This window comes from Oratosquilla oratoria, chromosome 17 (assembly GCF_046742065.1).
Source record: "Oratosquilla oratoria isolate Oo_2021 chromosome 17, ASM4674206v1, whole genome shotgun sequence".
Classification (NCBI taxonomy): Eukaryota; Metazoa; Arthropoda; class Malacostraca; order Stomatopoda; family Squillidae; genus Oratosquilla; species Oratosquilla oratoria.
The window spans coordinates 21074789-21100696 of record NC_134793.1 but is presented as its reverse complement, the minus strand read 5'-3'; the positions used below and the strand labels follow the sequence as shown (position 1 = coordinate 21100696).

Genomic DNA, 25908 nt, shown 5'->3' with positions numbered 1-25908 from the left:
CTCCCTAATCTGTGGTCCAACAAAAATACATTCCTTGATTTTTGCATCACTTACTATAGAAAACATATTTTTCAAACATGTGAATCCCTTGCCAGTTCTATCCATACCTCTAACAAAAGATTTCATCAACCCTAGCTTAATATGTAAAGAAAGCAGATAAATTTTCTGTAAATCAACAAATGGAGGATTGACAACATTCTTCATTATTAACTTTTAGTTTTTCCTTTTGTTATATTTACCGTAGTGAGTAAGTTTACCCCAGACTTTTCACAGGCTTCAGCTTGGAACTCACTCTGAGGTGCCTCGTTCACGAATACCGAGCTAAAACAATTGCCCAAGACATCACACATTCCTTCATTTGAATATTCAAGTTGACCGTCAGCAGATAATAGTAGACCAATGTGATTTCTAACAACCTTTTTATCTCTAATGTAACTATAGAATTCTTTGGGATTCTCTTTGGATTTATCAGCGTATTCATTTCGTATTGTCGTTTTCATTTTTTTTATTATTATCTTTTTTAAATCTCTCTGTATTGATACATAATAGTCATTAGATGCACCCGAGCACTTATATTTCTTGTAAGCCTGTCTCTTTTTAGCAATACTTTTTTCAGTTTCTTTGTCGAGCCACTTTGGGCGAGCCTGATTTGGGGGACGTCTGTCCTTAAAAGGAATGTAAGTTTGAATCATCTTAGTAAGCGTATTTTGAAATATTTCCCACATCTGATCTACAGGTCTTTCGTTTAATTTTGCCTCCCAATCTGTAAGCTGAAGCTCCTGACGTAGTCCTATGAACTGAGCTTGACTGAAATCGGGTATTTTAGAAACACAACTATCTATTCTAAAATTGTTTAGGAGTTTGAATCTAAGTTGTTCTTCATACTTAATTTTTTGCAATAGAAGCTTCATACTCTCGTATGTATCCTACATGTTAGCTGCATGGGCCAGAGAAACAGGTGGAAATTTATTTCCATTGCGAAGCAAAACAGCTTTCATTACAGAGTATATATCATCTTGAAGTGAGAAAAACAGCTCAAAATGACAATGTCGCTTTCAATAAAACTAACTTTGTATTCTTTCTGGAGAAGATTCCAGCCCTTTAACTTAGAAGCAAGAAGTTCATATTGCTTTTTTGACGAGTTTAAATCCAGCACAATATCATTTAGATCTACCCGACTCAATGAATGTGGTTCACTTGAACAGATTGCTTGAAAATACATAACCTCACACAGTGTTACCAAAGTCGGTGTTGTCAACGGCTTGATTGAAATTTATCCCACGTGACACACGTAACGTAACATAATGTGGAACACAAAAACTGTGGGTGTTTGAAAAATTTGGACATTGTTTTTGGATTCTGCACGTAAAAACATATCGGATACAACTATTTTTTTCTTGGGACAAATTCTTTGCTCAACCTTAGGAACATAGATTAAAAGTAGACATCTCTTTGATAGTAAGCTCATTTACATAGGATATGATAGATGTATCTTTACAAATTTATTTTATTCTTTCTGGTTTTCAGTCTTGAGGAACCTCATTTCTTTAATAATTCCATGATATATGAGATTTTAGTCGAAGAAAAAGTAAGTGTAGATGTTTGTGTGTGAGACGTGTTTAAGTTCGTGGGAAGTTTGTGTGTTTTCTAAGAAAAGTGAAAAGTATTCATTTCCTGCATGTGCTCCCGAAGGAGACTTGACCCTAGCTGCGGGCGGTTCCCTAAAGGGAAAATAGACTTGGCCCCTAGCGAGGCAGAGCGGGATTGACCGTAGTCAAGTAGCGGACGGCTCCCACGAAGGAAGTAGAGTGCAGAGAGAGCTGACCCCTGAAGGGGCAGAGCGATGCTGACAAACAGCGGCGGGGCACTCCGTATTGATCTTCCTTTGCGTTTGTGTATATGTAACTTTGTCACCACGCATCCTTCTTGCCTTCAGTGCGGGCATTCCCAGGGTATTCAGTATCTCATATTGCAAGTTTTGTAGACTTTGTATCCATCTATTATTTCTTCCCTCACCGTCTTCTCCTTTTTCGATGTCTGTCGTGCACGGATAGAGAGAAGGCAGAGGATAGTGGGATGTGAATTAGACTTACTTCTCTTAGCATTACATATACTTCCTACACGCCTACATGCGCAAATATTTATATGTTTTTTTTTTTTTACTAAATTTCGCAAATGGTTTGGAACTTAGTCACACAGGATTTGGTTTATAGTATTGTAAAGAGAGTTGGACCGGTCAACATTTATTTTCTTAATCAAATACAAAAATAAGGTGTACTCACATGACTAATGACTCATGTATTCCAAATAAATACACTTCACTCATAGACTCGGACAATACTTCCTTTGCGTTTGTGTATATGTAACTTTGTCACCACGCATCCTTCTTTCCTTCAGTGCGGGCATTCCCAGGGTATTCAACATCTCATGTTGCAAGTTTTGTAGACTTTGTATCCATCTATTATTTCTTCCCTCACCGCCTTCTCCTTTTTCGATGTCTGTCGTGCACGGATAGAGAGAAGGCAGGGGATTGTAGGATGTGAGTTCGACTCTCTTATCTTAGCATTACACATACTTCCTACACGCCTATATGCGCAAATATTTACATGTGTTTTTTTCAACTACAAGTCACGATTGGTTTGGAACTTGGCTACACAGGATTTGGTTTATGGTATTCTAAAGAGAGTTGGACCGGTCAACATTTATTTTCTTAATCAAATACAAAAATAAGATGTACTTACATGACTAATGACTCATGTATTCCAAATAAATACACTTCACTCATAGACTCGGGCAATACTGGCAAAGACTAACAGAGTCTTTTGGTAATAATTGCCAACCTGAGACAATCTCTTGAAGGGATTCTTCTCGGGCACGTGGGTTTCTGGGACTAGAATGAGAACAAGCAGGAGAACTTCGAGAAATCTCAAAAATCATCGCTGAAGACTCGACAGGAACTTGGACGGCATTTGAAGACAATCCTAATCGGATTTTTCTTCGGCGGAGCCTCTGGGTTGGGTCAGGTGGGGTGGCCCATGAATGAACCAGCTTCCCAGTGACTGATACGGATGTATCAGAGGAAGGCAAAAGGTCCGGGGACTCCATTAGCGAAAGAAAAGCCACTGGTCGCGAGGGGATTGAATCCAGTGCGCAGTCTGCTTCCGGAAGGAGTCCTGCTTCCCTTTGATCTCCGTCTGCCCGCACAATTGGGGCAGAAGACGGGAACGGCAGAGGTCTCCTGCACCGCCATCAGAAGCGTCAGGACGAAGAGGGTCGCCAGCACGAGGTTGCGAAGTCCAGCCATCCTGAACGCCTAGATTCCTGTGCAAAACAAAAAACAAAACAAAACATTATTAATGTTTGATGGACAACTTGTAACCACAATGTCTTCCAACTTGTATCAGGATTCATACTGTTAATCTGTGGAATCGAAACACAGAGTAAACTTGAATGGCAGTTCTAATGCCGTTCGTTCCACCTCTAGGCACTTTACGGCATAACAGACAAAGTCCTGTTTAACTACTGATATATGTGAAAAGGCGACATTCTAAGATCCTCACCTGTATAGAGGAGAGGGAGGAGGGGGTGGTGATCCCAGAGGGTTTGCGAGTGAGTGTCTGCTTCAGTCAACCCAACTCGCCAATTTATACTCGCAGGAAAGATGCCAAGTTCAGCAATTTGCTACAACTTTTGTTGTCCCTGGACACGATGAACTTGATCGTCTTGCTTTCTATATATGTTTTTTGTTACGGGAGGTATTTATCTTACATGTATATATATATATATATATATATATATATATATATATATATATATATATATATATTTATATATGTGTTGTGTAGTTATAAAAACAAACCAGTTTCATCTTTTTCGTTACTTTACACCTATTTTTGTTATTCTTTTTGTACTTCCTTCTTTATTTGTTACACTTCTTTCTTGCTTTCCCCTAGATATTGTATTTAATGCCGAGGGAAGAGAATACTTCTTCAAAGTAGACAAGTGGCTTATCCCCTATAATAGCTTTAGAAATAACACTTTTTCTTATCCCTATTTGGCAGTGGATTTTCTTTTAACAGACGAGCTAATTTCATTAACATCTTTCCACGCACTTTTCATAACATTGGTCAAAAAAAATTTAATTCCAGTCCCACAAACAAAAGGAGGTGAACTTCATATAGTTGTTTTTGTTTATTTCAAACATGTTTTCAGAATTTTTGTACCATAGTTTTTCTGTGATAGCATATCAAGATTTAGACAATTATAACTAACATATGAGGTTGATATTTCAATGAAACCTACCTTGAAAATGTATGTATGTTTGATTTTCGAGTGCATTTTGCTTCTGGGAGACCCCTTTTTAGTGTCTGACAATAATCAACCAACATTGAAGAAATCCACTTCCCTTGATACCAGTTTTCGATGTTCAGAATGCCCTCCTGAAACTTCTCACAGTACTCGTCACTGACGGCGCTAAGATTTGCAGGGAAAAAGTCCAAGTGTGAGTCCAAGAAGTGGATTTTTAGGCTCATATTCATTCCAAGGCTCATATTCATCCCAAGGATGTCAGTAGCTTTTACGGCGCTAAGATTTGCAGGGAAAAAGTCCAAGTGAGAGTCTAGGAAGTGGATTTTTAGGCTCGTATTCATTCCAAGGTTCATATGCATCCCAAGGATGTCAGTAGCTTTTACGATTTCAGAATTGTTATTTGATTTATGATTCTCCAAAAACTCTGAGGAAACTTTCTTAAATGACAGCAACGCAGCCTTTTCAAGATCATTTAGCCCTTTATCAAAATTCTGCTCCCTATTCTGTGGTCCAGTAAAATTGCCTACTTTGATTTTTGCGTCACTTACTATAGGAAACTTATTTTTGAAGTATGCGAATCCCTTGCCAGTTCTATCCATACCTTTAAAAAAAAAAAAAAAAAAAAAAAAAATCATCAATCCAAGCTTAATATGCAAAGGAGGCAGATAAATTTTCTCAGTCAACAAAAGGAGAATTGACACAATTCTTCTCTCCTGTAGCTAGAGATCATTTCGGCAACACATTGTTTTCCTAATGATTTTTCTTATCCCGTATGTCCTACTCATAAAGAAAGCAACGAAACTTTGTGTAACCCAGCTGCATTCCAAGTAAAATTGCCACAATCTTTAGGTCACCACAGATATTCCATTTATACTATGTTCTTCATACTAATGTTTTACAATAGAAGCTTCACACTCTCGTATGTTTCCTTTATGTTAGCTGCATGAGCCAGAGGAACAGAAGGACATTCATTTCCATTGCGGAGCAAAACAGTTTTCAGGCTTACTTTTTAAGAACTTTATTTAATAACTCCATGAGATATGAGAATATTATTGTAAGTAGGTATTGGTCGCGAATATTCTTGACGCGACATCATTTGGGAAGTGGCTGTGACATTGGTAGTGACATCTTGGTTCCGGCTTTCCTGTCCATTTGATTATTCTCTACCTTATGTCTACTACGTCATCCTGGCCTAAGTCATTCATGATATTTTGCTATGAAGTAGTCTCTGTCATTAAGTGTTCAGGGATGAAAACTTCTGACTTTATCTCCGTTTCAGCTGTAGCATACTCGAAAACGATATAATTGGTCCAAGTGCTTTATTTCTGTCATACCCTACATGTGGAGCTCTCAAACACCAGTGCACTAAATTTGTATAGGGACTAGTAAACTTTAATATAGTTTATACGGAGAGTAATACTATATTGTACTTGTGCACACATACACCCATAATTGTACATTATAGGGAAAACTTTATACTTGTTTTGCTCCACCCCAAGATAGACTTCTGATGTCCTTTTGTGTCCAGTTGTCATCGCTGTTCTTGAAGTTGTGAATACCTAACGAACATACCATTCATTCCAGCCGATTATTCCATTTGTTTAGATCTCAATTTTCAAGGATTTTTTCTAAGTCCTTTTAATTGTATGTTACTTTATAATATGGATCTTCTGCCTTCCTCACTGACCGACGGGTAAAGTATTATCAATTGGATTACATTATGAATTACCTAGGAAAGCCTGCTCTCTCGCACGGGATAGGTGTGTGTGGTAGGGGAAAAGATGTCTGTAAGAAAATCTAAAGATAGTAGTGTATAAAAGTCGGTTATTGCCAATAACCGCATTTTAGGGGCGATTTTAAGGAGTGATGATCGTGGCTCAGGAGGAATGGGCAGGAAACTTGGACAGTGACGCCTGCATCTTGAACAACCAAAAGCAGAGAAAATGGTAAGAGGCGAAGTGGTAGACAAAGGTAGAAGAACGGGGAAAAACTACTGGTAGATTAACTGAATGAGATGTTTGAAAGTTAAAGAGGAAGCTATTTTAGTCGAAGAAAATATACGTATAGATGGGAAGATTGTGTACGAATCGTAGGAGAAGTGAGTAGGATTCACCTTCCGCATGTGCTCCCGAAGGAGAGTAACCCTACAGGGGCAGGGTTGTGCTGACAAGTCAGCTGTTACGGGATACACGATTGGTTTGATCTTGGTCAGACATGGTTTGTTTTATGGTATTCTAAAGAGAGTTGGACCGGTCAACATTTATTTACTTAATCAAATACAAAAATAAGATGTACTTACATGACTAATGACTCATGTATTCCAAATAAATACACTTCACTCATAGACTCGGGCAATACTGGCAAAGACTAACAAAGTCTTTTCGTAATTATTGCCAACCTGAGACAATCTCTTGAACGGATTCTTCTCGGGCACGTGGGTTTCTGGGACTAGAATGAGAACAAGCAGGAGAACTTCGAGAAATCTCAAAAATCATCGCTGAAGACTCGACAGGAACTTGGACGGCATTTGAAGACAATCCTAATCGGATTTTTCTTCGGCGGAGCCTCTGGGTTGGGTCAGGTGGGGTGGCCCATGAATGAACCAGCTTCCCAGTGACTGATACGGATGTATCAGAGGAAGGCAAAAGGTCCGGGGGCTCCATTAGCGAAAGAAAAGCCACTGGTCGCGAGGGGATTGAATCCAGTGCGCAGTCTGCTTCCGGAAGGAGTCCTGCTTCCCTTTGATCTCCGTCTGCCCGCACAATTGGGGCAGAAGACGGGAACGGCAGAGGTCTCCTGCACCGCCATCAGAAGCGTCAGGACGAAGAGGGTCGCCAGCACGAGGTTGCGAAGTCCAGCCATCCTGAACGCCTAGATTCCTGTGCAAAACAAAAAACAAAACAAAACATTTTTAATGTTTGATGGACAACTTGTAACCACAATGTCTTCCAACTTGTATCAGGATTCATACTGTTAATCTGTGGAGTCGAAACACAAAGTAAACTTGAATGGCAGTTCTAATGTCGTTCGTTCGACCTCTAGGCACTTTAAGGCACAACAAACAAAGAAGTCCTGTTTAACTACTGATATATGTGAAAAGGCGGCATATCTAAGATTCTCACCTGTATAGAGGAGAGGGAGGAGGGGGTGGTGATCCCAGAGGGTTTGCGAGTGAGTGTCTGCTTCAGTCAGCCCAAGTCGCCAATATATACTCGCAGGAAAGATGCCACATTGAGCCATTTGCTACAACTTTTGTTGTCCCTGGACACGATGAACTTGATTGTATTGCTTTCTATATATGTTTTTATTATAGAATTGCGATGAGATATTTTTAACTTTTTACGGGAGGAATTCGTTTTAGATAAATATATTTTTATTTCATATATGAGTTGTGTAGTTGTAAAAAGAAGTTTCAATTTTTCGTTAACTTACACCTGTATATTTTTTGTTATTCTTTGTGTACTTCCCTCTTTACTTATCACACTTCTTTCTTGTTTTCCTTTAGATAAATTGTTTGATCCCGACGGAAGATAGTATTTCTTATAAGTACACAAGTGTTTTATCTCCCATAAAAGCTTTAGAAATAACACTTTTTCTGATCCCTATTTGGCAGTGGATTATTTTCCTTTAACAAACGAGCTAATTTCATTAATATCTTTCCACGCAACTTTTATAACACTGGTCAAAATTGATTAAAATACCTGTCCCACAAACAAAAAAAGGTGAACTTGATAGAGTTTTTTCTGTTGATTTCAAACATTTCAGAATTTTTCTATCATAGTTTTACTGTGATAGTATATTAAATTCTAAACAATTATAATCAATAAATGAGGCTGACATTTCAATGAAGCCCAGCTTGAATATTAGAGTATGTTTGATATTCGAGTGTATTTTATTATAACTAATAAGTGAGGCTGATATTTCAATGAAACCTGCCTTTAATAGGTAGATGTTTGATTTTCGAGTGTGTTTTGCTTGTGGGAGATCAATATTGAAGAGCTCCACTTCCCTTGATACCGATTTTCCATGTTCAGAATGTCCTGGTGAAACCTTTCACCGTGATCGTCACTGACGGCGCCATTATTTGCAGGGAAAAAGTTCAATTGAGTCTAGGAAGTGGATTTTTAGGCTCGTATTGCATCTCAAGGTCTTACAGGTTGTCAGTAGCTCTTTTACAATTTCAGAATAGTTATTTTCTTTATGATTCCCTAGAAACTGTGCGCAAACTTTCTTAAATGACAGCCATGCAGCCTTTTCAATATAATTTAGCTCTTTATCAAAATTCTGGTTTCGTATTAGCTCACCTAATCTGTGGTCCAACAAATATACATTCCTTGATTTATGCGTCACTTACTATAGGAAACATATTTTTCAAACGTGTGAATCCCTTGCCAGTTCTATCCATACCTCCAACAAAAAATTTCATCAACCCTAGCTTAATATGTAAAGGAAGCAGATAAATTTTCTGTAAATCAACAAATGGAGGATTGACAACATTCTTCTCTTCTGGGGTCAGAGAGTGTTTCGTCCACACATTGTTTCCATCCTGATTTTTCTTATTCTGACTGCCCCACTCACAGAGAAAGCATAAAAAAAATTGTGTAACCCAGCTGCATTCCAAGTAAAATTGCCACAACCTTTGGGTCACCATAGATATTCCATTTACAGTATGTTCTTCATACTTACTTTTTTGCAATAGAAGCTTCATACTCTCGTATGTATCCTTCATGTCAGTTGCATGGGCCAGAGAAACAGGTGGAAATTTATTTCCATTGCGAAGCAAAACAGCTTTCATTACAGAACAGATATCATCGCAAAACTCCATACCATCGTGAAGTGAGAAAAACAGCTCAAAATGACAATGTCGCTTTCAATAAAACTAACTTTGTATTCTTTCTGGAGAAGATTCCAGCCCTTTAACTTAGAAGCAAGAAGTTCATATTGCTTTTTTGACGAGTTTAAATCCAGCACAATATCATTTAGATCTACCCGACTCAATGAATGTGGTTCACTTGAAGAGATTGGTTGAAAATACATAACAACCTCACTCAGTGTTACCAAACTCGGTGTTGTCAACGGCTTGATTGAAATTTATCCCACGTGACACACTTAACGTAACATACTGTGGAACACAAAAACTGTGGGTGTTTGAAAAATTTGGACATTGTTTTTGGATTGTGCACGTAAAAACATATCGGATACAACTATTTTTTCCTTGGGACAAATTCTTTGCTCAACCTTAGGAACATAGATTAAAAGTAGACATCTCTTTGATAGTAAGCTCATTTACATAGGATATGATAGATGTATCTTTACGAGTTTCTTTTATTCTTTCTTGTTTTAAGTGTTGAGGAACCTCATTTCTTTAATAATTCCATGAGATATGAGATTTTACTCGAAGAAAAAGTTCGTGTAGATGTTTGTGTGTGGGGCGTGTTTAAGTTCGTGGGAAGTTTGTGTGTGATTTCTAAGAAAAGTGAGAAGTATTCATTTCCTGCATGTGCTCCCGAAGGAGACTGGACCCTAGCTGCGGGCGGTTCCCTAAAGGGAAAATAGACTTGGCCCCTAGCGAGGCAGAGCGGGATTGACCGTAGTTAAGTAGCGGACGGCTCCCACGAAGGAAGTAGAGAGAAGAGAGAGCTGACCCCTGAAGGGGCAGAGCGATGCTGACAAACAGCGGTGGGGCACTCCGCATTGATCTTCCTTTGCGTTTGTGTATATGTAACTTTGTCACCACGCATACTTCTTTCCTTCACTGCGGGAATTCCCAGGGTATTCAACATCTCATGTTGCAAGTTTTGTAGACTTTGTATCCATCTATTATTTCTTCCCTCACCGTCTTATCCTTTTTCGATGTCTGTCGTGCACGGAAGAGAGAAGGCAGGGGATAGTAGGATGTGAATTCAACTCTCTTCTCTTAGCATTACACATACTTCCTACTCGCCTATATGCGCAAACATGTACATGTGTTTTTTTCGACTACAAGTCACGATTGGTTTGGAACTTGGCTACACAGGATTTGGTTTATGGTATTGTAAAGAGATTTGGACCGGTCAACATTTATTTTCTTAATCAAATACAAAAATAAGATGTGCTTACATGACTAATGACTCATGTATTCCAAATAAATACACTTCACTCATAGACTCGGGCAATACTGGCAAAGACTAACAAAGTCTTTTGGTAATTATTGCCAACCTGAGACAATCTCTTGAACGGATTCTTCTCGGGCACGTGGGTTTCTGGGACTAGAATGAGAACAAGCAGGAGAACTTCGAGAAATCTCAAAAATCATCGCTGAAGACTCGACAGGAACTTGGACGGCATTTGAAGACAATCCTAATCGGATTTTTCTTCGGCGGAGCCTCTGGGTTGGGTCAGGTGGGGTGGCCCATGAATGAACCAGCTTCCCAGTGACTGATACGGATGTATCAGAGGAAGGCAAAAGGTCCGGGGACTCCATTAGCGAAAGAAAAGCCACTGGTCGCGAGGGGATTGAATCCAGTGCGCAGTCTGCTTCCGGAAGGAGTCCTGCTTCCCTTTGATCTCCGTCTGCCCGCACAATTGGGGCAGAAGACGGGAACGGCAGAGGTCTCCTGCACCGCCATCAGAAGCGTCAGGACGAAGAGGGTCGCCAGCACGAGGTTGCGAAGTCCAGCCATCCTGAACGCCTAGATTCCTGTGCAAAACAAAACAAAACATTATTAATGTTTGATGGACAACTTGTAACCACAATGTCTTCCAACTTGTATCAGGATTCATACTGTTAATCTGTGGAATCGAAACACAAAGTAAACTTGAATGGCAGTTCTAATGTCGTTCGTTCGACCTCTAGGCACTTTAAGGCACAACGAACAAAGAAGTCCTGTTTAACTACTGATATATGTGAAAAGGCGGCATATCTAAGATTCTCACCTGTGTAGAGGAGAGGGAGGAGGGGGTGGTGATCCCAGAGGGTTTGCGAGTGAATGTCTGCTTCAGTCAGCCCAAGTCGCCAATTTATACTCGCAGAAACGATGCCAAGTTCAGCAATTTGCTACAACTTTTGTTGTCCCTGGACACGATGAACTTGATCGTCTTGCTTTCTATATATGTTTTTTATTACGGGAGGTATTTATCTTACATGTATTTATATATATATATATATATATATATATATATATATATATATATATATATATATATATATATATATATATATGTGTGTGTGTTGTGTAGTTATAAAAACAAACCAGTTTCATCTTTTTCGTTACTTTACACCTTTTTTTTGTTATTCTTTTTGTACTTCCTTCTTTATTTGTTACACTTCTTTCTTGCTTTCCCCTAGATATTGTATTTAATGCCGAGGGAAGAGAATACTTCTTCAAAGTAGACAAGTGGCTTATCCCCTATAATAGCTTTAGAAATAACACTTTTTCTTATCCCTATTTGGCAGTGGATTTTCTTTTAACAGACGAGCTAATTTCATTAACATCTTTCCACGCACTTTTCATAACATTGGTCAAAAAATTTTAAATTCCGGTCCCACAAACAAAAGGAGGTGAACTTCATATAGTTGTTTTTGTTTATTTCAAACATGTTTTCAGAATTTTTCTACCATAGTTTTTCTGTGATAGCATATCAAGATTTAAACAATTATAACTAACATATGAGGTTGATATTTCAATGAAACCTACCTTGAAAATGTATGTATGTTTGATTTTCGAGTGCATTTTGCTTGTGGGAGACCCCTTTTTAGTGTCCAACGGTAATCAGCCAACATTGAAGAGCTCCACTTCCCTTGATACCAAATTTCCATGTTCAGAATGCCCTCCTGAAACTTCTCACAGTACTCGTCACTGATGGCGCTAAGATTTGCAGGGAAAAAGTCCAAGTGAGAGTCTAGGAAGTGGATTTTTAGGCTCATATTCATTCCAAGGCTCATATTCATCCCAAGGATGTCAGTAGCTTTTACGGCGCTAAGATTTGCAGGGAAAAAGTCCAAGTGAGAGTCTAGGAAGTGGATTTTTAGGCTCGTATTCATTCCAAGGTTCATATGCATCCCAAGGATGTCAGTAGCTTTTACGATTTCAGAATTGTTATTTGATTTATGATTCTCCAAAAACTCTGAGGAAACTTTCTTAAATGACAGCAACGCAGCCTTTTCAAGATCATTTAGCCCTTTATCAAAATTCTGCTCCCTATTCTGTGGTCCAGTAAAATTGCCTACTTTGATTTTTGCGTCACTTACTATAGGAAACTTATTTTTGAAGTATGCGAATCCCTTGCCAGTTCTATCCATACCTTAAAAAAAAAAAAAAAAAAAAAAAAAAAAAAAAAAAAAAAAATCATCAATCCAAGCTTAATATGCAAAGGAGGCAGATAAATTTTCTCAGTCAACAAAAGGAGAATTGACACAATTCTTCTCTCCTGTAGCTAGAGATCATTTCGGCAACACATTGTTTTCCTAATGATTTTTCTTATCCCGTATGTCCTACTCATAAAGAAAGCAACGAAACTTTGTGTAACCCAGCTGCATTCCAAGTAAAATTGCCACAATCTTTAGGTCACCACAGATATTCCATTTATACTATGTTCTTCATACTAATGTTTTACAATAGAAGCTTCACACTCTCGTATGTTTCCTTTATGTTAGCTGCATGAGCCAGAGGAACAGAAGGACATTCATTTCCATTGCGGAGCAAAACAGTTTTCAGGCTTACTTTTTAAGAACTTTATTTAATAACTCCATGAGATATGAGAATATTATTGTAAGTAGGTATTGGTCGCGAATATTCTTGACGCGACATCATTTGGGAAGTGGCTGTGACATTGGTAGTGACATCTTGGTTCCGGCTTTCCTGTCCATTTGATTATTCTCTACCTTATGTCTACTACGTCATCCTGGCCTAAGTCATTCATGATATTTTGCCATGAAGTAGTCTCTGTCACTATGTGTTCAGGGATGAAAACTTCTGACTCTTTATATCTCCGTTTCAGCTGTAGCATACTCATAAACGATAGAGATGGCCCAAGTGCTTCATTTCTGTCATACTCTACATGTGGAGATCTAACACCAGTGCACTAAATTTGTATAGGGATTAATAAACGTTAATATAGTTTATACGGAGAGTAATACTATATTGCACTTGTGCACACACACACACCCACAATTGTACATTATAGGGAAGACTTTATACTCGGATTGCTCCACCCCAAAATAGACTTCTGATGTCCTTTTGTGTCCAGTTGTCATCGCTGTTCTAACGAACATGCCATTCATTCCAGCCGATTATTCCATTTGCTTAGATCTAAAATTTCAAGGATTTTTTCTAAGTCCTTTTAATTATATGTTAGTTTATAATCTGGATCTTCTGCCTTCCTCACTGACCGGCGGGTAAAGTATTGTCTATGGGATTAGATTATGGATTACCTAGGAAAGCGCACCCTCTCGCACGGGATCGGTGTGTGTGGGAGGGGAAGAGATGTCTGTAAGAAAATGAAAAGATAGTAGTGCATAAAAGTCGTCTATTGCCAATAAGCGCTTTTTAGGGCGATTCTATGGGCGATGATCGGGGCACCGGAGGAATGGGCAGGAAACTTGGGCGGCGACGCCTGCATCTTAAGCAACCAAAAGCAGAGAAAATGGTAGGAGGCGTAGTGGTGGAGAAAGGTAGAAGAACTGTGAAAAAATACTGGTAGGAATGAGATGTATGAAAGTTAAAAAAGAAGCGATTATAGTCGAAGAAAAAATACGTGTAGATGTTTGCGCGTGGGGCGTGTTTAAGTTTCGTGCGAGGATTGTATATGAATACTAGAGAAGTGAGTAGGATTCACCTTCCACATGTGCTCCCGAAGGAGAGTAACCCTACAGGGGCAGGGTTATGCTGACAAGTCAGCTGTTACGGGATACACGATTGGTTTGATCTTGGTCAGACATGGTTTGTTTTATGGTATTGTAAAGAGAGTTGGACCGGTCAACATTTATTTTCTTAATCAAATACAAAAATAAGATGTACTTACATGACTAATGACTCATGTATTCCAAATAAATACACTTCACTCATAGACTCGGGCAATACTGGCAAAGACCAACAAAGTCTTTTGGTAATTATTGCCAACCTGAGACAATCTCTTGAAGGGATTCTTCTCGGGCACGTGGGTTTCTGGGACTAGAATGAGAACAAGCAGGAGAACTTCGAGAAATCTCAAAAATCATCGCTGAAGACTCGACAGGAACTTGGACGGCATTTGAAGACAATCCTAATCGGATTTTTCTTCGGCGGAGCCTCTGGGTTTGGTCAGGTGGGGTGGTCCATGAATGAACCAGCTTCCCAGTGACTGATACGGATGTATCAGAGGAAGGCAAAAGGTCCGGGGAATCCATTAGCGAAAGAAAAGCCACTGGTCGCGAGGGGATTGAATCCAGTGCGCAATCTGCTTCCGGAAGGAGTCCTGCTTCCCTTTGATCTCCGTCTGCCCGCACAATTGGGGCAGAAGACGGGAACGGCAGAGGTCTCCTGCACCGCCATCAGAAGCGTCAGGACGAAGAGGGTCGCCAGCACGAGGTTGCGAAGTCCAGCCATCCTGAACGCCTAGATTCCTGTGCAAAACAAAAAACAAAACAAAACATTTTTAATGTTTGATGGACAACTTGTAACCACAATGTCTTCCAACTTGTATCAGGATTCATACTGTTAATCTGTGGAGTCGAAACACAAAGTAAACTTGAATGGCAGTTCTAATGTCGTTCGTTCGACCTCTAGGCACTTTAAGGCACAACAAACAAAGAAGTCCTGTTTAACTACTGATATATGTGAAAAGGCGGCATATCTAAGATTCTCACCTGTATAGAGGAGAGGGAGGAGGGGGTGGTGATCCCAGAGGGTTTGCGAGTGAGTGTCTGCTTCAGTCAGCCCAAGTCGCCAATTTATACTCGCAGAAAAGATGCCACATTGAGCCATTTGCTACAACTTTTGTTGTCCCTGGACACGATGAACTTGATTATATTGCTTTCTATATATGTTTTTATTATAGAATTGCGATGAGATATTTTTTAACTTTTTACGGGAGGAATTCGTTTTAAATTAATATATTTTTATTTCATATATGAGTTGTGTAGTTGTAAAAAGAAGTTTCAATTTTTCATTAACTTACACCTGTATATATTTTTTGTTATTCTTTGTGTACTTCCCTCTTTACTTATGACACTTCTTTCTTGTTTTCCTTTAGATAAATTGTTTGATCCCGACGGAAGATAATATTTCTTATAAGTACACAAGTGGTTTATCTCCCATAAAAGCTTTAGAAATAACACTTTTTCTGATCCCTATTTGGCAGTGGATTATTTTCCTTTAACAAACGAGCTACTTTCATTAATATCTTTCCACGCAACTTTCGTAACACTGGTCCAAATTGATTAAAATACCTGTCCCACAAACAATAGAAGGTGAACTTGATAGAGTTTTTTCTGTTGATTTCAAACATTTCAGAATTTTTCTATTATAATTTTACTGTGATAGTATATTAAATTCTAAACAATTATAACCAATAAATGAGGCTGACATTTCAATGAAGCCCAGCTTGAATATGAGAGTATGTTTGATATTCGAGTGTATTTTATTATAACTAATAAGTGAGGCTGACATTTCAATGAAACCTGCCTTTAATAGGTAGATGTTTGATTTTCGAGTGTGTTTTGCTTGTGGGAGATCAATATTGAAGAGCTCCACTTCCCTTGATACCGATTTTCCATGTTCAGAATGTCCTGGTGAAACCTCTCACCGTGCTCGTCACTGACGGCGCCATTATTTGCAGGGAAAAAGTTCAATTGAGTCTAGGAAGTGGATTTTTAGGCTCGTATTGCATCTCAAGGTCTTATAGGATGTCAGTAGCTCTTTTACAATTTTAGAATAGTTATTTTCTTTATGATTCCCTAAAAACTGTGCGCAAACTTTCTTAAATGACAGCCATGCAGCCTTTTCAAGATCACTTGGCTCTTTATCAAAATTCTGGTTTCGTATCAGCCCCCTAATCTGTGGTCCAACTAAAATACATTCCTTGATTTTTGCGTCACTTACTATAGGAAACATATTTTTCAAACGTGTGAATCCCTTGCCAGTTCTATCCATACCTCTAACAAAAAATTTCATCAACCCTAGCTTAATATGTAAAGGAAGCAGATAAATTTTCTACAAATCAACAAATGGAGGATTGACAACATTCTTCTCTTCTGGGGTCAGAAAGCGTTTCGTCCACACATTGTTTTCATCCTGATTTTTCTTATCCCGACTGTCCCACTCACAGAAAAAGCATAAAAAATTTGTGTAACCCAGCTGCATTCCAAGTAAAAGTGCCACAACCTTTGGGTCACCATAGATATTCCATTTACAGTATGTTCTTCATACCTACTTTTTTCCAATAGAAGCTTCATACTCTCGTATGTATCCTTCAAGTTAGTTGCATGGGCCAGAGAAAGAGGTGGAAATTTATTTCCATTGCGAAGCAAAACAGCTTTCATTACAGAACATATATCATCGCAAAACTCCATACCATCTTGAAGCTCAAAATGACAATGTCGCTTTCAATAAAACTAACTTTGTATTCTTTCTGGAGAAGATTCCAGCCCTTAAACTTAGAACCAAGAAGTTCATATTGCTTTTTTGACAAGTTTAAATCCAGCACAATATCATTCAGATCTACCCGACTCAATGAATGTGGTTCACTTGAACAGATTGGTTGAAAATACATAACAACCTCACACAGTGTTGCCAAACTCGGTGTTGTCAACGGCTTGATTGAACTTTATCCCACGTGACACACGTAACGTAACATACTGTGGAACACAAAAACTGTGGGTGTTTGAAAAATTTGGACATTGTTTTTGGATTGTGCACGTAAAAACATATCGGATACAACTATTTCTTCCTTGGGAAAAATTCTTTGCTGAACCCTTAGGGACATAGATTAAAAGTAGACATCTTTTTGATAGTAAGCTCATTTACATAGGATATGATAGATGTATCTTTACAAATTTCTTTTATTCTTTCTGGTTTTCAGTGTTGAGGAACCTCATTTCTTTAATAATTCCATGAGATATGAGATTTTAGTCGAAGAAAAAGTAAGTGTAGATGTTTGTGTGTGGGGCGTGTTTAAGTTCGTGGGAAGTTTGTGTGTGTTTTCTAAGAAAAGTGAAAAGTATTCATTTCCTGCATGTGCTCCCGAAGGAGACTTGACCCTAGCTGCGGGCGGTTCCCTAAAGGGAAAATAGACTTGGCCCCTAGCGAGGCAGAGCGGGATTGACCGTAGTCAAGTAGCGGACGGCTCCCACGAAGGAAGTAGAGTGCAGAGAGAGCTGACCTCTGACGGGGCAGAGCGATGCTGACAAACAGCGGCGGGGCACTCCGTATTGATCTTCCTTTGCGTTTGTGTATATGTAACTTTGTCACCACGCATCCTTCTTTCCTTCAGTGTGGGCATTCCCAGGGTATTCAGTATCTCATATTGCAAGTTTTGTAGACTTGGTATCCATCTATTATTTCTTCCCCTCACCGTCTTCTCCTTTTTCGATGTCTGTCGTGCACGGATAGAGAGAAGGCAGAGGATAGTGGGATGTGAATTAGACTCACTTCTCTTAGCATTACATATACTTCCTACACGCCTACATGCGCAAATATTTACATGTGTTTTTGTTTTTGTTCTTTTTTGACTAAATTTTGCAAATGGTTTGGAACTTAGTCACACAGGATTTGGTTTATGGTATTCTAAAGAGAGTTGGACCGGTCAACATTTATTTTCTTAATCAAATACAAAAATAAGATGTGCTTACATGACTAATGACTCATGTATTCCAAATAAATACACTTCACTCATAGACTCGGGCAATACTGGCAAAGACCAACAAAGTCTTTTGGTAATTATTGCCAACCTGAGACAATCTCTTGAACGGATTCTTCTCGGGCACGTGGGTTTCTGGGACTAGAATGAGAACAAGCAGGAGAACTTCGAGAAATCTCAAAAATCATCGCTGAAGACTCGACAGGAACTTGGACGGGATTTGAAGACAATCCTAATCGGATTTTTCTTCGGCGGAGCCTCTGGGTTGGGTCAGGTGGGGTGGCCCATGAATGAACCAGCTTCCCAGTGACTGATACGGATGTATCAGAGGAAGGCAAAAGGTCCGGGGACTCCATTAGCGAAAGAAAAGCCACTGGTCGCGAGGGGATTGAATCCAGTGCGCAGTCTGCTTCCGGAAGGAGTCCTGCTTCCCTTTGATCTCCTTCTGCCCGCACAATTGGGGCAGAAGACGGGAACGGCAGAGGTCTCCTGCACCGCCATCAAAAGCGTCAGGACGAAGAGGGTCGCCAGCACGAGGTTGCGAAGTCCAGCCATCCTGAACGCCTAGATTCCTGTGTAAAACAAAAAACAAAATAAAACATTATTAATGTTTGATGGACAACTTGTAACCACAATGTCTTCCAACTTGTATCAGGATTCATACTGTTAATCTGTGGAATCGAAACACAAACTAAACTTGAATGGCATTTCTAATGTCGTTCTTTCCACCTCTAGGCACTTTAAGGCACAACAAACAAAGAAGTCCTGTTTAACTACTGATATATGTGAAAAGGCGGCATATCTATGATTCTCACCTGTATAGAGGAGAGGGAGGAGGGGGTGGTGATCCCAGAGGGTTTGCGAGTGAGTGTCTGCTTCAGTCAGCCCAAGTCGCCAATTTATACTCGCAGAAAAGATGCCACATTGAGCCATTTGCTACAACTTTTGTTGTCCCTGGACACGATGAACTTGATTGTATTGCTTTCTATATATGTTTTTATTATAGAATTGCGATGAGATATTTTTAACTTTTTACGGGAGGAATTCGTTTTAAATAAATATATTTTTATTTCATATATGAGTTGTGTAGTTGTAAAAAGAAGTTTCAATTTTTCGTTAACTTACACCTGTATATTTTTTGTTATTCTTTGTGTACTTCCCTCTTTACTTATCACACTTCTTTCTTGTTTTCCTTTAGATATATTGTTTGATCCCGACGGAAGATAATATTTCTTATAAGTACACAAGTGGTTTATCTCCCATAAAAGCTTTAGAATTAACACTTTTTCTGATCCCTATTTGGCAGTGGATTATTTTCCTTTAACAAACGAGCTACTTTCATTAATATCTTTCCACGCAACTTTCATAACACTGGTCAAAATTGATTAAAATACCTGTCCCACAAACAAAAGAAGGTGAACTTGATAGAGTTTTTTCTGTTGATTTCAAACATTTCAGAATTTTTCTATCATAGTTTTACTGTGATAGTATATTAAATTCTAAACAATTATAATCAATAAATGAGGCTGACATTTCAATGAAGCCCAGCTTGAATATGAGGGTATGTTTGATATTCAAGTGTATTTTATTATAACTAATAAGTGAGGCTGATATTTCAATGAAACCTGCCTTTAATAGGTAGATGTTTGATTTTCGAGTGTGTTTTGCTTGTGGGTGATCAATATTGAAGAGCTCCACTTCCCTTGATACCGATTTTCCATGTTCAGAATGTGCTGGTGAAACCTCTCAACGTGCTCGTCACTGACGGCGCCATTATTTGCAGGGAAAAAGTTCAAGTGAGTCTAGGAAGTGGATTTTTAGGCTCGTATTGCATCTCAAGGTCTTATAGGTTGTCAGTAGCTCTTTTATAATTTCAGAATAGTTATTTTCTTTATGGTTCCCTAAAAACTGTGCGCAAACTTTCTAAAAAGACAGCCATGCAGCCTTTTCAAGATAATTTAGCTCTTTATCAAAATTCTGGTTTCGTATCAGCTCCCTAATCTGTGGTCCAACAAAAATACATTCCTTGATTTTTGCGTCACTTACTATAGGAAACATATTTTTCAAACATGTGAATCCCTTGCCAGTTCTATCCATACCTCTAACAAAAAAATTCATCAACCCTAGCTTAATATGTAAAGGAAGCAGATAAATATTCTGTAAATCAACAAATGGAGGATTGACAACATTCTTCTCTCCTGGGGTCAGAAAGCGTTTCGTCCACACATTGTTTTCATCCTGATTTTTCTTATCCCGACTGTCCCATTCACAGAGAAAGCATAAAAAATTTGTGTAACCCAGCTGCATTCCAAGTAAAAGTGCCACAACCTTTGGGTCACCATAGATATTCTATTTACAGTATGTTCTTCATACTTACTTTTTTGCAATAGAAGCTTCATACTCTCGTATGTATCCTTCATGTTAGTTGCATGGGCCAGAGAAACAGAAGGAAAGTTATTTCCATTGTGAAGCAAAACAGCTTTCAGGTTTACTTTTTAAGAGTCAATAAACAAGCGTCACTCATTCCTGTCATATTTATGGTTAAGTTCCTCCATTACAGAATATATATCATCACAAAACTTCATACCATCTTGAAGTGAGAAAAGCTGCTCAAAATGACAATGTCGCTTTCAATAAAACTAACTTTGTATTCTTTCTGGAGAAGATTCCAGCCCATTAACTTAGAAGCAAGAAGTTCATATTGCTTTTTTGACAAGTTTAAATCCAGCACAATATCATTCAGATCTACCCGACTCAATGAATGTGGTTCACTTGAACAGATTGGTTGAAAATACATAACCTCACGCAGTGTTGCCAAACTCGGTGTTGTCAACGGCTTGATTGAAATTTATCCCACGTGACACACTTAACGTAACATACTGTGGAACACAAAAACTGTGGGTGCTTGAAAAATTTGGACATCGTTTTTGGATTGTGCACGTAAAAACATATCGGATACAACTATTTCTTCCTTGGGACAAATTCTTTGCTCAACCTTAGGGACATAGATTAAAAGTAGACATCTTTTTGATAGTAAGCTCATTTACATAGGATGTGATAGATGTATCTATACAAATTTCTTTTATTCCTTCTGGTTTTCAGTGTTGAGGAACCTCATTTCTTTAATAATTCCATGAGATATGAGATTTTAGTCGAAGAAAAAGTACGTGTAGATGTTTGTGTGTGGGACGTGTTTTAGTTCGTGAGAAGTTTGTGTATGTTTCCAACGAGAAGTGAGAAGTATTCATTTTCTGCATGTGCTCCCGAAGGAGAGTGGTCGCTAGCGGCCGGTGGCTCCCTAAAGGGAAAACAGAGTTGGCCTCTAGCGAGGCAGAGCGTAATTGACCGTAGTCAAGTAGCGGGCGGCTCCCACGAAGGAAGTAGAGAGAAGAGAGAGCTGACCTCTGACGGGGCAGAGCGATGCTGACAAAAAGCGGCGGGGCACTCCGTATTGATCTTCCTTTGCGTGTGTGTAAATATAACTTTGTCACCACGCATCCTTCTTTCCTTCAGTGCGGGCATTCCCAGGGTATTCAGCATCCCAAAATGCAAGTTTTGTAAACTTTGTATCCATCTATTATTTCTTTCTCTCACCGTCTTCTCCTTTTTCGATGTCTGTCGTGCACGGAAGAGAGAAGGCAGGGGATAGTGGGATGTGAATTCGACTCTCTTCTCTTAGCATTACACATACTTCCTTCACGCCTACATGCGCAAATATTTACATGTGTTTTTTCGACCGAATTTCGCAAATTGTTTGCAACTTAGTCACACAGGATTTGGTTTATGGTATTGTAAAGAGAGTTGGACCGGTCAACATTTATTTTCTTAATCAAATACAAAAATAAGGTGTACTCACATGACTAATGACTCATGTATTCCAAATAAATACACTTCACTCATAGACTCGGGCAATACTGGCAAAGACTAACAAAGTCTTTTGGTAATTATTGCCAACCTGAGACAATCTCTTGAACGGATTCTTCTCGGGCACGTGGGTTTCTGGGACTAGAATGAGAACAAGCAGGAGAACTTCGAGAAATCTCAAAAATCATCGCTGAAGACTCGACAGGAACTTGGACGGCATTTGAAGACAATCCTAATCGGATTTTTCTTCGGCGGAGCCTCTGGGTTGGGTCAGGTGGGGTGGCCCATGAATGAACCAGCTTCCCAGTGACTGATACGGATGTATCAGAGGAAGGCAAAAGGTCCGGGGACTCCATTAGCGAAAGAAAAGCCACTGGTCGCGAGGGGATTGAATCCAGTGCGCAGTCTGCTTCCGGAAGGAGTCCTGCTTCCCTTTGATCTCCTGCCCGCACAATTGGGGCAGAAGACGGGAACGGCAGAGGTCTCCTGCACCGCCACCAGAAGCGTCAGGACGAGGAGGGTCGCCAGCACGAGGTTACGAAGTCCAGCCATCCTGAACGCCTAGATTCCTGTTCAAAACAAAACAAAACATTCTTTATGGACACATTGCAACACTAATGTGTTCCAAATTGTATCAGGATTCATACTGTTAATCTGTGGAATCGAAACACAAAGTAAACTTTAGTGGCATATTTAATGTTCATTCCACATTTAGCCACTTTACGCCATAACAGATGAAGTTCTGTTTAACTACTCATATATCTGAAAGATGGTATATCCTAGATCCTCACCTGTATAGAGGAGAGGGAGGAGGGGGTAGTGATCCCAGAGGGTTTGTGAGTGAGTGTCTGCTTCAGTCAGCCCAAGTCGCCAATTTATACTCACAGGAAAGATGCCACATTCAGCAATTTGCTACAATTTTGTTGTTCCTGAACACGATGAACTTGATCGTCTTGCTTTCTATATATTTTTTTTATTACGGGAGGTATTTATCTTACATGTATTTATATATATTTTCATATATGTTGTGTAGTTATAAAAAGAAATAAGTTTAATTTTTTCGTTACTTTACACCTATTTTTTTTATTCTTTTTGTACTTCTTTACTTATCACACTTCTTTCTTGTTTTCCCCTAGATAATTTATTTAATGCCGAGGGAAGAATATACTTCTTCAAAGTAGACAATTGGCTTATCCCCCATAATAGCTTTAGAAATAATTTTTTCTTATCCCTATTTGGCAGTGGATTTTCTTTTAACAGACGAGATAATTTCATTAATATCTTTCCACGCAACTTTCATAACACTGGTCAAAATTTATCAAAATACCTGTCCCACAAAAGAAAAGGAGTTGAACTTCATAGAGTTTTTCCTGTTGATTTCAAACATGGTTTCAGAATATTTCTATCGTAGTTTTTCTGTGATAGCATATTATAGTTTAAACAATTGTAACTAATACATGAGGTTGATATTTCAATGAAACCTACCTTGAAAATGTAGATATTTTTGTTTTTCGAGTACATTTTGCTTGTGGGAGACCTCTTTTTATTGTCCAACGGTAATCAGCCAACATTGAAGAGCTCCACTTCCCTTGATACTGGATTTCCATGTTCAGAATGCCCTGCTGAAGCCTCTCATAGTGCTCGTCACTTACGGCGCTAAGATTTGCAGGGAAAAAATCCAAGTGGGAGTCTAGGACGTGGATTTTGAGGCTCCTATTCATCCCAAGGCCTTTTAGGATGTCAGTGGCTCTTTTATGATTTCAGAATTGTTATTTGCTTTATGATTCTCCAAAAACTCCGAGGAGACTTTTTTAATTGACAGCCATACAGCCTTTTCAAGATCATTTAGGTCTTCATCAAAATTCTGGTCTCTCCTCGGCTCCCTATTCTGTGGTTCAACAAAAATGCCTACTTTGATTTTTTCGTCACGTACTATATGAAACTTATTTTTCAAGTATGTGAGTCCCTTGCCAGTTCTATTCATACCTTTAAAAAAAAAAAAAAAAAAAAAAATCATCAACCCTAGCTTAATATGCAAAGGAGGCAGATAAATTTTCTGTCAATAAAAGGAGAATTGACACCATTCTTCTCTCCTGGTGTTAGAGATCGTTTCGGCAACACATGGTTTTCCTTATGATTTCTCACAGAGAAAGCATCGAAACTTTGTGTAACCCAGATGCATTCCAAGTAAAAGTGCCACAACCTTTAGGTCACCATAGATATTCCATTTGCAGTATGTTCTTCATACTAATGTTTTGCAATAGAAGCTTTACTCTCTCGTATGTTTCCTTTATGTAAGCTGCATGGGCCAGAGGAACAGAAGGAAATTTATTTCCATTGCGGAGCAAAACAGCTTTCAGACTTACTTTTTAAGAACTTCATTTCCTTAATAACTCCATGAGATATGAGAATATCATTGTAAGTAGGTATTGGTCGCGAATGTTATTGACGCGACAACATTTGGGAGGTGGCTGTGACATTGGTAGTGACATCTTGGTTCTGCCTTTCCTGTCCATTTGATTATTCTTTACCTCATGTCTACTACGTCATCGTGGCCTAAGTCATTCATGATATATTGCTATGAAGTAGTCTCTGTCATTAAGTGTTCAGGGATGAAAACTTCTGACTTTATCTCCGTTTCAGCTGTAGCATACTCGAAAACGATATAATTGGCCCAAGTGCTTTATTTCTGTCATACCCTACATGTGGAACTCTCAAACACCAGTGCACTAAATTTGTATAGGGACTAGTAAACGTTAATATAGTTTATACGGAGAGTAATACTATATTGTACTTGTGCACACACACACCCATAATTGTACATTATAGGGAAAACTTTATACTTGTTTTGCTCCACCCCAAGATAGACTTCTGATGTCCTTTTGTGTCCAGTTGTCATCGCTGTTCTTGAAGTTGTGAATACCTAACGAACATACCATTCATTCCAGCCGATTATTCCATTTGTTTAGATCTCAATTTTCAAGGATTTTTTCTAAGTCCTTTTAATTGTATGTTACTTTATAATATGGATCTTCTGCCTTCCTCACTGACCGACGGGTAAAGTATTATCAATTGGATTACATTATGAATTACCTAGGAAAGCCCGCTCTCTCGCACGGGATCGGTGTGTGTGGTAGGGGAAGAGATGTCTGTAAGAAAATGAAAAGATAGCAGTGTATAAAAGTCGTCTATTGCCAAAAAGCGCTTTTTAGGGCGATTCTATGGGCGATGATCGGGGCAACGGAGGAATGGGCAAGAAACTTGGACGGTGACGCCTGCATCTTTAGCAACCAAAAGCTAAGAAAATGGTAGGAGGCGTAGTGGTAGACAAAGGTAGAAGAACGGGGAAAAACTACTGGTAGATTAACTGAATGAGATGTTTGAAAGTTAAAGAGGAAGCTATTTTAGTCGAAGAAAATATACGTATAGATGATTGCGCGTGTGGCGTGTTTAAGCTCGTGGGAAGATTGTGTATGAATCGTAGGAGAAGTGAGTAGGATTCACCTTCCGCATGTGCTCCCGAAGGAGAGTAACCCTACAGGGGCAGGGTTGTGCTGACAAGTCAGCTGTTACGGGATACACGATTGGTTTGATCTTGGTCAGACATGGTTTGTTTTATGGTATTCTAAAGAGAGTTGGACCGGTCAACATTTATTTTCTTAATCAAATACAAAAATAAGATGTACTTATATGACTAATGACTCATGTATTCCAAATAAATACACTTCACTCATAGACTCGGGCAATACTGGCAAAGACTAACAAAGTCTTTTGGTAATTATTGCCAACCTGAGACAATCTCTTGAAGGGATTCTTCTCGGGCACGTGGGTTTCTGGGACTAGAATGAGAACAAGCAGGAGAACTTCGAGAAATCTCAAAAATCATCGCTGAAGACTCGACAGGAACTTGGACGGCATTTG

At 39.0% G+C, this 25908-nt stretch overlaps 1 long non-coding RNA gene across 2 annotated transcripts in view; it reads left to right on the top strand.

Annotated features, from left to right (window-relative positions):
* The window catches only part of LOC143034494 (uncharacterized), a 360878-nt gene that overhangs the window by 29155 nt on the left and 305815 nt on the right, over nt 1–25908 (top strand). The window lies entirely within an intron of this gene.